Raw genomic sequence first — 14,050 nt, forward strand, 5'->3', positions numbered from 1 at the left:
ATTATCTGTTTCAAATTTGGGATCTCATTAAAGACATCTGCAGCTCTCTTACTGGTCTTCCTAAAAATTATTTTTAATATCTCTCTCTTTCTCTCTCTCTTTTTTACAAATACTGTGAAAATTTTTATAAGGAAAGAAAAAAGTTTTTTTTTTACTGTGATAGCACATGAAATAAAAATAAAATTTGCTAAAGTTTTTATCCAGTTCTCAGCACTGACTGCTCATCAGAGTCATGTGATAAACTTAAATAAAACATTAATGCCTGATCCATGTACCTGACCAATTAAATCCATGTCAGATTCAACTTTGCTCGGGCAAACTCTCAGTTTATGAGCTCCCAGTAATCTAGCTCCAAAATGTGAGTGAGAAATTATATATTGATTTACTCTCATAGGGGATAAAATCATGAAAATTCCCTAAATGATAATTAAATAATTATGTATATGCCTGTTGCATTCTTGCAACCCATGGATTAGACATGGAACTGACAGCAAGTTACTGACTCTTGTTTTTCTGCATTAACTAGGATTAGAGCTAACAGCCATATATATAGCTAAGAAAAGAAATACATTTTATCTCCTTTGAAACAGAGGCTGATTCCATCAGGCAAGATATAATCAAATTGGGGCAAACTGAATCGAATCACATGGAACAGAGTAGCAAAGAAGATTCCCTTTCTTCCACTATAAAATATAGAATAGAAAATCTAGAAAACTGTTTATTAAAAAATCTTGTGTTTCTCCTTCTTCTTTCCAAGTCTAAATGACTAATTAAAGCCATTTTTTTCCCTGAAGAAGTTTTGCAATTTACAGTTTAGCCTTCTCATTCACATGGAAAGGATTGCGAGTCATTAATTTCATTTCATTTACTTATATATCCCCTCCCTTCTTTTTTAAAGTAAGCTTTATGCTCAATGTGGGGCTTGAATTCACCAGTGTGAAATTAAGAGTTGCGTGATCTACTGACAGAGCCAGTCAGGTGCTCCCATCAATTTCATTTTAAAGCTAAAATTGCATATATTAGAATCACTTAAAATTTCATTATGATTGGCAAAATGTTTCCTTTCTCTTTCTACTGTATTTTCAGTTGACATGTCAGGCATAAAACTCAGATTTTCCTGCTTTTAAGAACACATAAGGATTAGAAATGTTAGTGTTGATGGAAGTTGTCAGTCTGTACTCATAAAGTGCTTCACTGACCTTTAATTTTGATATGAATAAAGTTTGTTGTCATGTTCATAAAGATTAAGAGGTTTGTGCTGTTGGAAATGGAAGTTTTATATTGATCCAAAACATTTGGCTTTCTCACAGTGTTAAATTTAACACTTTTTGTTATTTAGAACTTGCTCAATCTGTATTCCTATAATCAAAGATGATTGATCCTTATTTCTAACTAATCACAATCAATATCAAAATTGACTATACTTGTCTTAATTTAAGATGAAGGCTTAATTTCCTGGTAAAAATATTAAGGGGAATATTAAAAGTTTTCAAGAGCTCAACAATAAAGCCAATGACACCTTAAAATAATTACTTTTAGTAGTAATTCATCCTGGAAAAGTTGAAGACTCTGAGGAGGTATGCATATAAAACAGCCCAAGTGGGGGCGCCTGGGTGGCTCAGTGGGTTAAGCCGCTGCCTTCGGCTCAGGTCATGATCCCAGGTCCTGGGTTCGAGCCCCACATCGGGCTTTCTGCTCAGCGGGAAGCCTGCTTCCTCCTCTCTCTCTCTGCCTTGTGATTTCTCTCTGTCAAATAAATAAATAAAATCTTAAAAAAAAAAAAAAAACAGCCCAAGTGCAGGAAGCATCATCCATGGTCTCAGGAAATTTTCTTTCTCTTTATAATCTTTTCCGCCCTGATTATAACCCATAATATGATACCAAATAGTGTTCCCTCTCCAACCCACTCTCGTCTGACACTTCAACTAAGATTGTTTGCTTCATTCTCTCACTTCTGGCTGATTCCTAATTCCACTTCTGTGTAACTTCTGCTTCCAACTGCATCCCAACATCCATTTCCGAACTTAGCATTAATCCTGGTTGGTTAACATTTCTCTTTCATTTGAAAGTTAAGGAACACTTCTATTCTTCAGTTTTCATTATTTTGCATGAACATTAGTAAATTGTATTATAGGGGTGCCTGGGTGGCTCAGTTGGTTAAGGGCCCGACTCTTGGTTTCAGCTCAGTCATGCTCTGATGGGTAGTGGGATTGAGCCCCCAGTGAAGCCCCACATGAGGGTTCATGCTCAGCAGGGAGTCTGCTTAAAGATTCTCTTGTCTGCCCCTACCCCCACCGCAAATAGATAAATAAATCTTTAAAAAAATTGTACTATAATACTGTGCATCTGTAACTAGCATGTTTACCTATACTGTTGGAGTTAGGATGAAACCTGTGTAGCATTTTCATTCTGTTGAAATCACAAACTCTCTTGTACTATATTTAATACTAGTACTTATCCCATGGCCTAAGTATACTTAGTACAGAGCTGAATACCATTAGTAGATTAAAATATCCCTCATTTTATCCTCCAGAAGCCCCAAAGCAAAGACACTATTTATGACACACATGTATGAAATCATTTTTAGTTTTACCTATCAAGATCTGGGGTAGGAGTAAACAAACAAGCAAGTCAGCCATATAGAAGCAGTACAGACTTATCCTGTGAGTTAATATTTGAAAATTAATAAATATCTGAAACACCAAACAGCAATAAAGACAAGCAAATTATTTTCTAGAATAAATAAAAGTGAAGATACAGTTAAGAGTGAAAACAGATACCTCAAGAGCTGAAGGATAGTTCATGATGCATTGCTTCAAGTCTGTTTGTGGACTTCCATGAAAATAAATGAGAATGCATACAAAAGCCTTACTGCTTCCTTGTAAAGACTCCTATTTTGAATGAAGGTACTGTTGTCATATAAACTTATGTAGCTCCTCAGAATTTATTTTTATAACTGCTACTAATACTATTTATACTAATAATTACCCATACATTATAAAGAGAGTGCTATCATCATATGTTTTCACCTTTTAATTTGATTGTGCTAATCATATAAAATTAGGGAATAAGTCTACTAATGATAACAGGTGTGCTTGTTAGCATGCTTCATAGGTATTTTGATTAGTTTATATCCAAAGTATGCAAACATTTTTGATTACCTGTATACAGTACAGCATTATAGCAAAACTCCCAAGATGAAGTCATAAAGATTTTCTGAATTGCAATCTGCAAAATATCCTTCAGGTTAAAGCAATACCTTTAAAAAGGGGGGAACAATAAGATCTGCACTGTATGTCATATTGAGTTTATATTAGAAGACTGATTACCAATTTACAGAACCTGTCAATGAGCTCAGTCAGCAGCCATAGGGGAAAATTGGGAATCTAGTTTTACCTTGTTTCATAATAGAAATATTCATAATGCTCTGTATGTTTAACTTCAAACTGAATGGTGAATTCAGCAGTATTTTCACTCACGTAATTATGGAATACTATTAATCTTTGTTGACAGTCAAAATTTTACAATGATCAGTTTTTCACTGTTATATGAATAAATACTACAGGATTATAAATGCTCTAATCTTGAACTTACTTCTATTTTACTTAAATAATATACCTCATATGTTAAATTTTCTAAGCAATTTTCACTCTTTAGAAATATTTGTTTTTATAGCTTATGTGGTTATGAAATAGTCTCTAGGGAGAAGTGACAGGCTCACAGTTATTATAAAGCTCTACATTTATTGCTATATTAAGCAATAATAGCTTTGCTTATTCTGTAACATCAATCCATTTAACTCAAAAGCAAATTTATTGTGAAAAGTTATTTTTTTATTTTCTCTTTTCTCTCCAAAGTAACATGTTAGTTCAGAGAAGGATATAGGAATATACCACAAATGCTAAAATTTGCTGTACTAAACTTGACCACTTGATCATAAAAGAGAAATTTCTAATCCTGCAAATAACTACCTTTGACAGAACTTTTACTTTGCACTTAGGGAATGCATGAAGCTTTAAATCTTTATGGAAACTGTATGAGATTGATTGTTATGAGACTGAATTTTAGATTTCATTTAATGCTTTGAAAATTGAGGTACAGGGGCACCTGGGTGGCTCAATGGGTTAAGCATCTGCCTTCAGCTCAGGTCATGATCCCAGGGTCCTGGGATTAAGTCCTACATTGTGCTCCCTGCTCAGTGGGGAGCCTGCTTCTCTTCCCTCTGACCCTCTCCCCTGACTCCTGTTCTTACTCACTGTGTGCTCTCTCTCTCTCTCTCTCAAATAAATACAATGAATGAATGTATGAATGAATGAATGAATAAATAAATAAATACATCTTTAAAGGGGAAAAAAAAGAAAACTGAGGTCCAAGGAGATTGCCCACTGATAAAACAAAAACAGCATTTTGAAATCCTGATTATGTCATTACTCGCTTTAGGACATACAAAACTTCTCTCCTTCTTTCATAAAGCCTTCTTATGTGTAAAAGAGGTATAAATCCACTTATTTCATATATGCAAGGATTAGTACATATGCAGGGCTAAAACGCTTGAGATGATCAGTGAGCTGAAGTCATCATTAGTATTATTAGCTTTCCCTGTTGAATTTCCATAATGATTGAGTTATGAGGCTCCAAGAATGTCAGAGCTATCATGGTGAAGTTTGGAGATTTAGTCAGCCAGTATAGAGGGATGTGTTGACTATTGATCCTGCTGTCTTCCTAAAATCATGCCACATAGGAAGTCATTTCTCCTGCTTTTTGTAAGTGTAATATCAAAGTTGCTCCTCAATCAAAAGTGTTAGTCCTTTGCCGAACAGCCATGGTGGACATGCATTCTTAAATAAGTTTAACTGAAAATGTATGTTCCTATCATTGAGATATTTTGTTCCCTGATAAGATCATTTATCAAAAAATGAGTATACATTTCCCATTATCAACACAAATTTGAATCATACTAATGTAATCCTACAAAGAAATCTCTCAAAAGAGACTATTTTAAAATAATCAAGCAAAAAGCAAATAAAATTTGCCTGCATCTGCTGGTCGTACGTAGCAAAGCCCTAAACTATATGAAAAATCAGCTGGGATTTGGGCTTTACAGTTGGGAGACCTTTCTTTTCCTTGCCATTACTTAGCATTTCTCCCTTTTCCCTTTCAGCTTCACCATGCTCATAGTACCCTATAACCCAGGATACTTCCCCCAGAAATCCTAGGTCCTGCTGTTCATGTCTCATATCTGCTGACTGGTTTGTGAAAGATCCTGTAGTAGAAACAATCTCCAGACCCATTCCAGTCTCTCATCCTCAGAGAAACTCAATCACGCTCTAATGAGGGAGTGCTCCTCAAAGGCTAGGTTTTTTCCCTGATAATATTTTATTAGAATTTTGTGTCTAGAAGTCATGATCATTGTCCCAACTTAGGGTTTTTTTTTTCCTTTTCTTTTCTTGAAAGATTTTTTTTTTCTTGTAAGATTTAACTGAATATTAAAAGATTAAGGGAGATCTATTTTAGGAAAGATCTCCATATATATGACCTTATGTAATTTTGGTGGTTTTATGGGGAGATGAGTAGTAGGAAATAAAATTTCAAAACCCAGTTGTGTGATGGAGTATTGAAAAGGGAAATATATCACTCTTTCCAAGATAACACACTTAACAGAAATTGTTGTCTAGAGATTATGTCATATGATTCTATCCCTTCTTTCATTTCTCACAGTTCTTTCTCATACCTGCTGACCCTCTTACAACTTCCATGCCAGGTGGAACCCATAATCCCAGAAAATGGAATTTATCACTAATGGCTTCTCACTAAGATGGGATGGAAATCTCAGTTACTCTCCTAGAGCAATTGGTTGAGGAAACATGAGAACGGTTTTTGTTCTGGACAGGAGTTCTGAAGAATTTTGTCATAATCACTATTATTTTTGGAGCCTCAATTTTGCAATCCTGTCAGTGCAGTGCTACGTTTCATTCATTCAATCATTCTTCCTGTAAAAATTATAGTGTATACAATGATGTCTTAGGGATATGTGTCATCAAAGAGTTTGTATTCTAGTGAGCACAGTCTGACAGTGTGACATGAATGGCCATGACATGAATATGCCACGGTAATGCTAGTGATAATGTACTATGTTCAGTTTTGGAAATTTATAATAGAAACATATGGGTTGGCTTTTAAAATTAAATTATATTGATAGCATTTTCTATAAGAAAAGGTGGTTCAATTTTGAACAGCAAACTAGAAGATTAACTTAAAAAAATAGTTTGTATGATGGAAACTGGAAATCTTGGTTTTTGCCAGACTGTTATTCTTTTCAATTGCATTAAGTAAATTAAATTAAGAACTAATGCAAATATATTTTCATTATAGTATTTAATATTTTAATTATTCAAACTTTGTTCCTCTATTAGTTCATAAAAACACTATATGGATATACTGAGACAGGAAAAAAATTGAGAACAGTAGGAGTATTATGGTCTGCTATTTATCCACATGAGAGAAAAAGTAAAAACAAATGAAGTGAGATTTTCAATTTCACTTTTAATTTATATACCAGGAGTAACTTTTTAAAAAAATTTAAAGAAATGCAAATCTTGGTTGTTAAAAGTCACTTAAAAATGAAGATGGAATTTGAAGATGTCAAAATTGTTACTTATACTGTTTCCTTTTCATGTTAACATCTGCCTCTATTATGATACCTAGACATGGTTTTCAAAGCCATTTTCACTGTACCAATCATTATGCATATTCATTAACATATATAGTGTAGTTTAAAATTTCACTGAATTTTCATAAATATTAAAATATCATGCAAATAAGGGTGTTTGGTTCATCTGAAATAATTATTTCCATTTTAAGAGGAAAGTCACATTGGATATAGATAAATGCATGTACTGCATACATGTGTGTTTACATGAATGCATATTAATCTATGAATACACACACATTCCATTATAATTTAGAATTCTTTTATTACTTGTTTGTTATTGGACTTTATTGACATTTCACCACATGTGAAAAAAAAATTCTGAACATTAAAAGTAAAGTGTAGTGAAGTGAAAAACTAGAAAACTAGTTCCTCTGAGTAGCAGTTATATAATTCGGTCTATTTTTGCTATTCCTTGAAAGAAACTTGTTTAAGTAAGATATTGAATAAGTTATTTTAAGACACTGTAAACAGTTTCTCTATTCTTCCAACATGCAATTTTTGTTGTTGTCATAGATCTGAAATGGTTAATGTCAGTTTGAACAACTCCTGCAATTTTTTTTTTTTTTTTTTTTTTGGGAGATGCAATTTTTTTAATAAAAACACAAACACCTTCTTTAGCTTACTTAGATATGACAGCATTTTCTAAAAGTACTGTAAACATTTTGAGAGAAAAGTACAGGTGATTCTTGGATAAAAATATGTCATTAGATTCATATACTCAAAATATATAATATGTATTATATATTTAATATTTTATGAGTATTATACATAATGTTTAAATATTAATACATAGTGTTTACTTATATGTAAACATAATAACTAATGTTAGGAGTTATAATACAATATTACATATAATGATATGTCATTATATATAATGATATATTCCACAATTTTATGTAATATAAAAGAAATAATGCATTTTATTATGAAAACAGCCATATTTATTTTGATAGGTATATTTCCATACATATTTTTATTGATAAGTATTGGGATCAGATTAATGAAAGGAAATTAATTTATTCTTGCCATTTAGTCTGCTCACTCAGTCATTTCAGTCCCTCTTTGGCTCAACAGTCTTCCCAGAAGGACTTTGCCATTTACTTCTATTTACACAGGCATGCTTTTCTAGTTGGGCACTGGATGCTTGCATGTCCATACTGGCTGAAGTTGTCATGTGAAAACTACACTTAACTGAATCATGGGAAAACACTCCTCAGTGTTTTATATTAATAAATTAAAGTTGTAGGTAAATGAATAACCTCGTGGAACATTGGATCTCATTGATCCTGTTAAGGCCAGCTGGCCTACTAAACTACCAGATTCCTTATCACATGTGCAGGGTGCTATTTTGTGGCCTTAAAACGGTAACTGTCGTCTATACCCACATGTTTTACCTTAGAAGATTCCTTCTATTGGAGTGCGTAGGTGGTGTAGTAGGTTAAGTGTCTGACTCTTATTTTGGCTCAGGTCATAATGTCAGGGTCGTGGGGTCAAACCCCATGTTGGACTCTGCACTCAGCTCAAAGTCTGCTTGTCCCTCTTCCCCTGCACCTCACCCCATGCTCTCTTTCTCTCTCTCAAATAATTAAATAAATAAAATCCTTCAAAAGTATATTTCTTTTATTGTTCCTGGTTACAAAAATAATTTCATCTACTTTCATCACTTCTTAACTTCCTACTTTCATGCTATTCCTAAATTTGGTCAAGTCGTTAACATCTGCCAAGTCATTGAATATGTGTGTGTTTGGAAGAGAGATAGATATAATATATGTATTAGGAAGAGACCAGCGTTGCAGTCCTTTTAAGTCAAAAATTATACATTAATTAATTTAATAATGACTTAATAATTATTAAATATTAGCTATAAATAATTAATTAATAAGAAGACATGATAGCATTTTGAATGATTGTGATGTGCCAAATCTTATACTAAGTTCCTGAGATTTATTGTAAATTCTTCCAAGGACCCCCCCTGATTAATATTATTGGAATCTTCTTTTTATAAATGAGGAAGCTGAGGCATAGGAAGGTGAGTTACTTTGGCTGAGATCATATATTTAGGAAATGGTACAACAAGAAATCAACTCTCAGAAGCTAGGTTCCAAAGTTAGTATTTGATTTTAGCTACATTGACATGACCATTTCTAATGCTTCTAATTACACTTTTTTTTTTTTTTTTTTTTTTTTTTTAGAGAGAGAGAGAGCACGTGCATGCATTATTTTGGTGGGGTGCCGCAGAGGGAGAAAGGCAATCTTATTCAGGCTCCACACCCAGCACAGAGCCCCACGTGGAGCTCGATCTCACCATCCTGAGATCATGACCCCAGCTGAAATTAAGAGCCTGGCTCTTAACTTCATGTGTCATCCAAATACCACTACACTGTTCTTTATAGCACATTTCTGCTTCTCCTCTGAAGGAATATTATGAGAAATTTGTTAGAGAATATGCTGAAATATAGAAAAATATATGTACATGGCCAAATATGTCTTTTAGATAGTATAAATTTAGAATGTGAAAAAAAATAGTGAATGGATGGGTAAATGAATTGGTGAATCCAAAGCATGGTGATTCAATACATAACTCTGAAATTAGATTATTTGGTTTAGAAGTTAATCAGACAGAATGTTTTATTTTTCAAGTACTTATGATGGCTGCTTTTCCTTCTATCCTATTCTAAAACTATGCTTTTATTATCCTGGCTATGAATACTCACTTGGTATTCAAATTGATCTCTATCATTTAAATCTGTAGTTCCCTTGATGTTTTTCTTAAAACCGGAGCATTTATCTATCTCCAGTTTTCCAGCAACTATCCCTTTCCCTGTAATTCTTCAAATATCATAAAGAACACTTTAAAAGAACACTTTAAAAGAACACTTTTAAAACTCTTAACTTGAGTTTTCTCAGTACTCTGGGTACTGAGTACTCATTTGGGCCAAGAGACAAACTTATTTAGAGCAGTTACCTGGCCTCTTACTATCTCCTCGCTTATCACAGACTTCAATTCCCTTTTTCAAAAGTTAGGTCTGCACTTTCAGCCTGATGCTCATTCCCCTTGACAGAAAAGACAGAAGCAAAATAGGGGTTCAGTAATTCTACTTTCTATTATCAACTAACTTTACAGCATGAGCTCTGAATAGCAGACCTGAACTTTCCATTATCTTTACTTTTTTGTTTGTGTTCCAGATATCACTTTTAAAAAGTCTTTTATCATGTCACAAATTCATTCAACGATGTATGGTAAACATTAGGCACTGAATATTATAGGGCAGAAACTCTTTATGCTTAACTGTGGCATCACAGAGCATTATCTGCAGTAAATACAGCACAACTTGAGAAGTTCAATTAAAAAGAAATGAATGAAATTTGAACGAATTTCAATTAAAAAGAAATGAACGAAATTTCCATATATAGGAAGCAATCACTGACTCTGCTAAGGGAATTAGGATGGCTTTAAAGGGAAGGTGACTTGAATCAGATTCAAGTTTTTCCATGTTTTCCTTTCTTTATATATGCTTTGACCTTTGAGACATTATTCTTTTTTTGCTACGATTTTTATATTCACAGCTGGCTATGACGTATAATCATAATCTCTTTGTACGATGGTTCTTTTGACCTCATTAGGACTTGCTGTCTCCATATATTTCAAGGACTCCAGTCTATTTCTCTTCCTTTTTAGTTTAGGTGCATGACTCGCCAGACCTATTTCACTGTTAACAGTACTCTCAAAGTGTTCATGTCCTTTTGTCAATTTGCTACAACCTACTAGCAACACCCACACTCTGGAGGAATGTAAAACATGCATCTCCTAAAATTCACCATTGGAAAGATTGGTGACAATAAATTCATGCACAGCAACTATATTAATTTGTTAGGGCTGCCTTACAAAGTACCACAAACTGGGTGGCTTAAATAACAGAAGCTCATTATCTCACAATCTTGGAATCTAGAAATCCAAAATCAGGGTGTTGCCAGGATTAGTTCCTTTTCAGAGCTGTGGAGTGAGGATCAGTTCCAGGCCTTTCTCCTTGGCTTGTAGATGGCCATCTTTTCCTGGTGTCTTTTCACACCATATTCTCTATGTGTGTGTGTGTGTGTGTGTGTGTGTGTGTGTGTGTGTCTTTGTCCAGGGTTTCCTGTTTATAAGGACAAGTGTCATATGAGGCTAGAGCCTAATCTTATGATTTCATTTTACATGATTTCCTCTGTGAAGACCCAATCTCCAAATAAGGTTGCATTCTGAAGAACTGAGGATGACTACTGTGTATCTTTTGGGTAGGGGCAGGACACACAATTCATCCATAACACTGACTTTAATATTTTCCCTATTGAAGATGTTTATCTGTCTTTAGATTGTCAACCACATCAAACATATTTCAAATATTAATATGCTTCTCTAAATTCAAGGCCCTAAGTTATTTTAGCAGATTATCTTTACTCATGCTTCCAAAAAAAAAAATCGGAAAAAGAAATAAGAAAAGGAAAAATGGGCACACCTATGTAGATCTATCACCAACCTCTTTCTCCTATATTTTTATAATGAAAATAAAAGATATGTTTCTTCTCTCTACAAATAATCTGTTCATCTAAACCCCAAGTGGTATTTCTTTCCACTTTTTAAAAACTCAGTGCTATTGGTTAAATTCCCCCTCTTTTATTTTCAACTTCCTCTTTCCACTGGCCTTTCCCTATTAGCAGGTTAAACGTGCCCTGATATATCTTATTAAAACAATCAACTAATTAGTTAGCTACTTGTCTTTGGTCACTTCTAAAATTTCATTATCTCTAATTTTTACCCTAATGATTCCAGTCTGGATTCCATACTCTCCACTCTTTATAACTCCCTAAAATTTTTAGTGACTATTATGTTACCAAAATCATGCTCTCAATTTATTTACTCTTTGAGCATTATGTGGTGTAATTTAACACCCCATCCTTATAATACTGTCACTGTTTTCTTTCTTATCAGACAAGGCTATGGTTTTCTTCCAAATTTCTGTTCACTTCTATTTCTTTCTTTTCTTTTTTTTTTTTTTTTTTTAAAGATTTTATTTATTTATTTGACAGACAAAGATCACAAGTAGGCAGAGAGGCAGGCAGAGAGAGAGGAGGAAGCAGGCTCCCTGCTGCACAGAGAGCCCGATGTGGGACTCGATCCCAGGACCCTGGGACCATGACCCGAGCCGAAGGCAGCGGCCCAACCCACTGAGCCACCCAGGCATCCAGTGTTCACTTCTATTTCTAAATTCTTTTTCCTAACCAACTATAACTATTGGATTTTTTTTTTTTTCCCCAGCGTGACTTATTTGGTCTTTGGCTTCTTATTTTAGACCCTTTTTTCTTTCAAGACTTTCTTTTTGGAACACCTCTCTCTCCTCTTTTTCCCTCATCATACCACATCTAATTTTTACTCATCTTTCATATTTTAGTTCAAATATAATTTCCATAGGGTTACCTTGCCTAATATCACATTATAATTTCTGCTGATCAAAAAAGATTGTTAAACCTTGACATCCTCTTCTAATTGTGCCATATTTTTTCTTTGTAAGTTTGCATTAAATATTGTCATGACTATCAATGATGGGTAGTTTTGGGAAAATATCTTTTTTTTTTTTAAGATTTTATTTATTTGTCAGAGAGAGAGAGGAGAGCGAGCGAGCACAGGCAGACAGAATTGCAGGCAGAGGCAGAGGGAGAAGCAGGCTCCCCGCCAAGCAAGGAGCCCGATGTGGGACTCGATCCCAGGACGCTGGGATCATGACCTGAGCCAAAGGCAGCTGCTTAACCAACTGAGCCACCCAGGCGTCCCTTGGGAAAATATCTTAATCACCAGTGCCTAAAGTTCCCTTCTCTGATTTTCACAAGCTCTAAGATGACATAGTCACATTCTGAATTGTTTTCATTTCCACTCAATCAATTTCTTGCAATTAATAATGACTCAACAGAAGTATTTTGGTTTAATGCTTTCTATGCCTTCTAAGAAATTAAATGAACTTGTTAAATATCTTAGATTCATTTAAAAAAATGTTTCTAATCTTTCATCAATTAGAGTACAGCCACTATAAAATTCACTTTATAGTGATTTTAAAAACACTTTGTTAACTTTCAATGATGTGGCATCAGGAAACACTGAAACATTTATTAGAATGCCCAACAATTTATAATTTTTTTAAAAAGTCAGATAAAGGAAGTGCATGTAAAAGAAGTTGATATGTTATGAAGCTGACAAAGGAGTACAGAAGCAAGCAAGTGAAAGATTTAAAACAGCTTTGGTTTGGAACTACAGTCCCTAGGTGGTCTAATTCGAGCAGAACATTGCCACAAGGCACAGGACCCCAGCATTGTTAGAAACCACTCAAGTCATCTGCCATTTTGTCAGATGGAGGAGCTTCCCCACCTCGTAGATGAAGCTCATCACTGCCTTGACAACGTTGGGTTCCACATCATTAGTTTCCATTTGATTCTATAGCAACAAAATAAGAGAAAATTAATTATAGTAGATGCTGGAAACCAAATAGTGGAATTAAAATCCCAGCATTCTCATTTAATGGCCAAGAAACAAATTACACTATTACAGCAGAACAGCTTTTTTAACCTCCTGTGCTGGTTTCTGCATTTTGCTCAAAAGTGGAGCTTATACTCTTGAAATAAACAACTTTATTAAAAATGAATCTTGGAACATTGCTGTGGAGAGTTCAGTCAGTGATCCTTTCCAATATGTGAACTCTTATGAAGAAACCACAACTACAATTCTCAGAAAAACAACTTACCTCCTTCTGTTTGCTTAGTAAACAGAGCAACCTTTTTACTTCAAAATCATCTCTTAGATGAACTCAAGCTGGTGGGACAGACTGCCAAACACTGGCACCATCAAATGATTATACATTTCATTCCAATTCCACTCTAAGGCTGATTAAAACAAGGAAGTGTAAACAGATCCCATTTTAAATGGAGCTGATCCAAAATGCTGGCTCAGACTAAGGTCAGAATCAGAAAGGGCTTGAAGGGGAAAGTCTGTAGGTATGTCATGTGGCCAAAGAACCTCTTTGAACAGACAAGAGCCCTCCTTCTTTCACCATAACTATGAAATTGCAAAAGGACAAAGCTTTCAAGAAAGTACTTTATATAAATGACTTCTTGTTTTTATTCCCTACACTTCATTCTCTAATAACACTCTACATTGAGAAACTGCATTATAAGCTTTAGTAGCCATGTGAACACAAGGGTACACTAAATGGCAAATAATATACTCAAGAATGCTTTCAAGCCTGCCACATTCCTTTCAAGTTTTATCTTAAATAAAAAATGTAACACTTCCCAAATGACTGAAATTAGCAA

The 14,050-nt window shown here is 34.3% G+C and overlaps 1 long non-coding RNA gene across 1 annotated transcript in view; it reads right to left on the reverse strand.

Annotated features, from left to right (window-relative positions):
• Nucleotides 1-12,555: 12,555 nt before the first annotated feature.
• LOC125081436 (uncharacterized) overlaps nt 12,556-14,050 on the reverse strand; it is a 51,690-nt gene continuing 50,195 nt past the window's right edge. The window contains exon 3 of the long non-coding RNA XR_007121683.1: nt 12,556-13,175. This is a non-coding gene — a long non-coding RNA (uncharacterized LOC125081436). The remainder of the gene's footprint in view (nt 13,176-14,050) is intronic.

The sequence above is a fragment of the Lutra lutra genome, chromosome 11, assembly GCF_902655055.1.
Source record: "Lutra lutra chromosome 11, mLutLut1.2, whole genome shotgun sequence".
Lineage (NCBI taxonomy): Eukaryota > Metazoa > Chordata > Mammalia > Carnivora > Mustelidae > Lutra > Lutra lutra.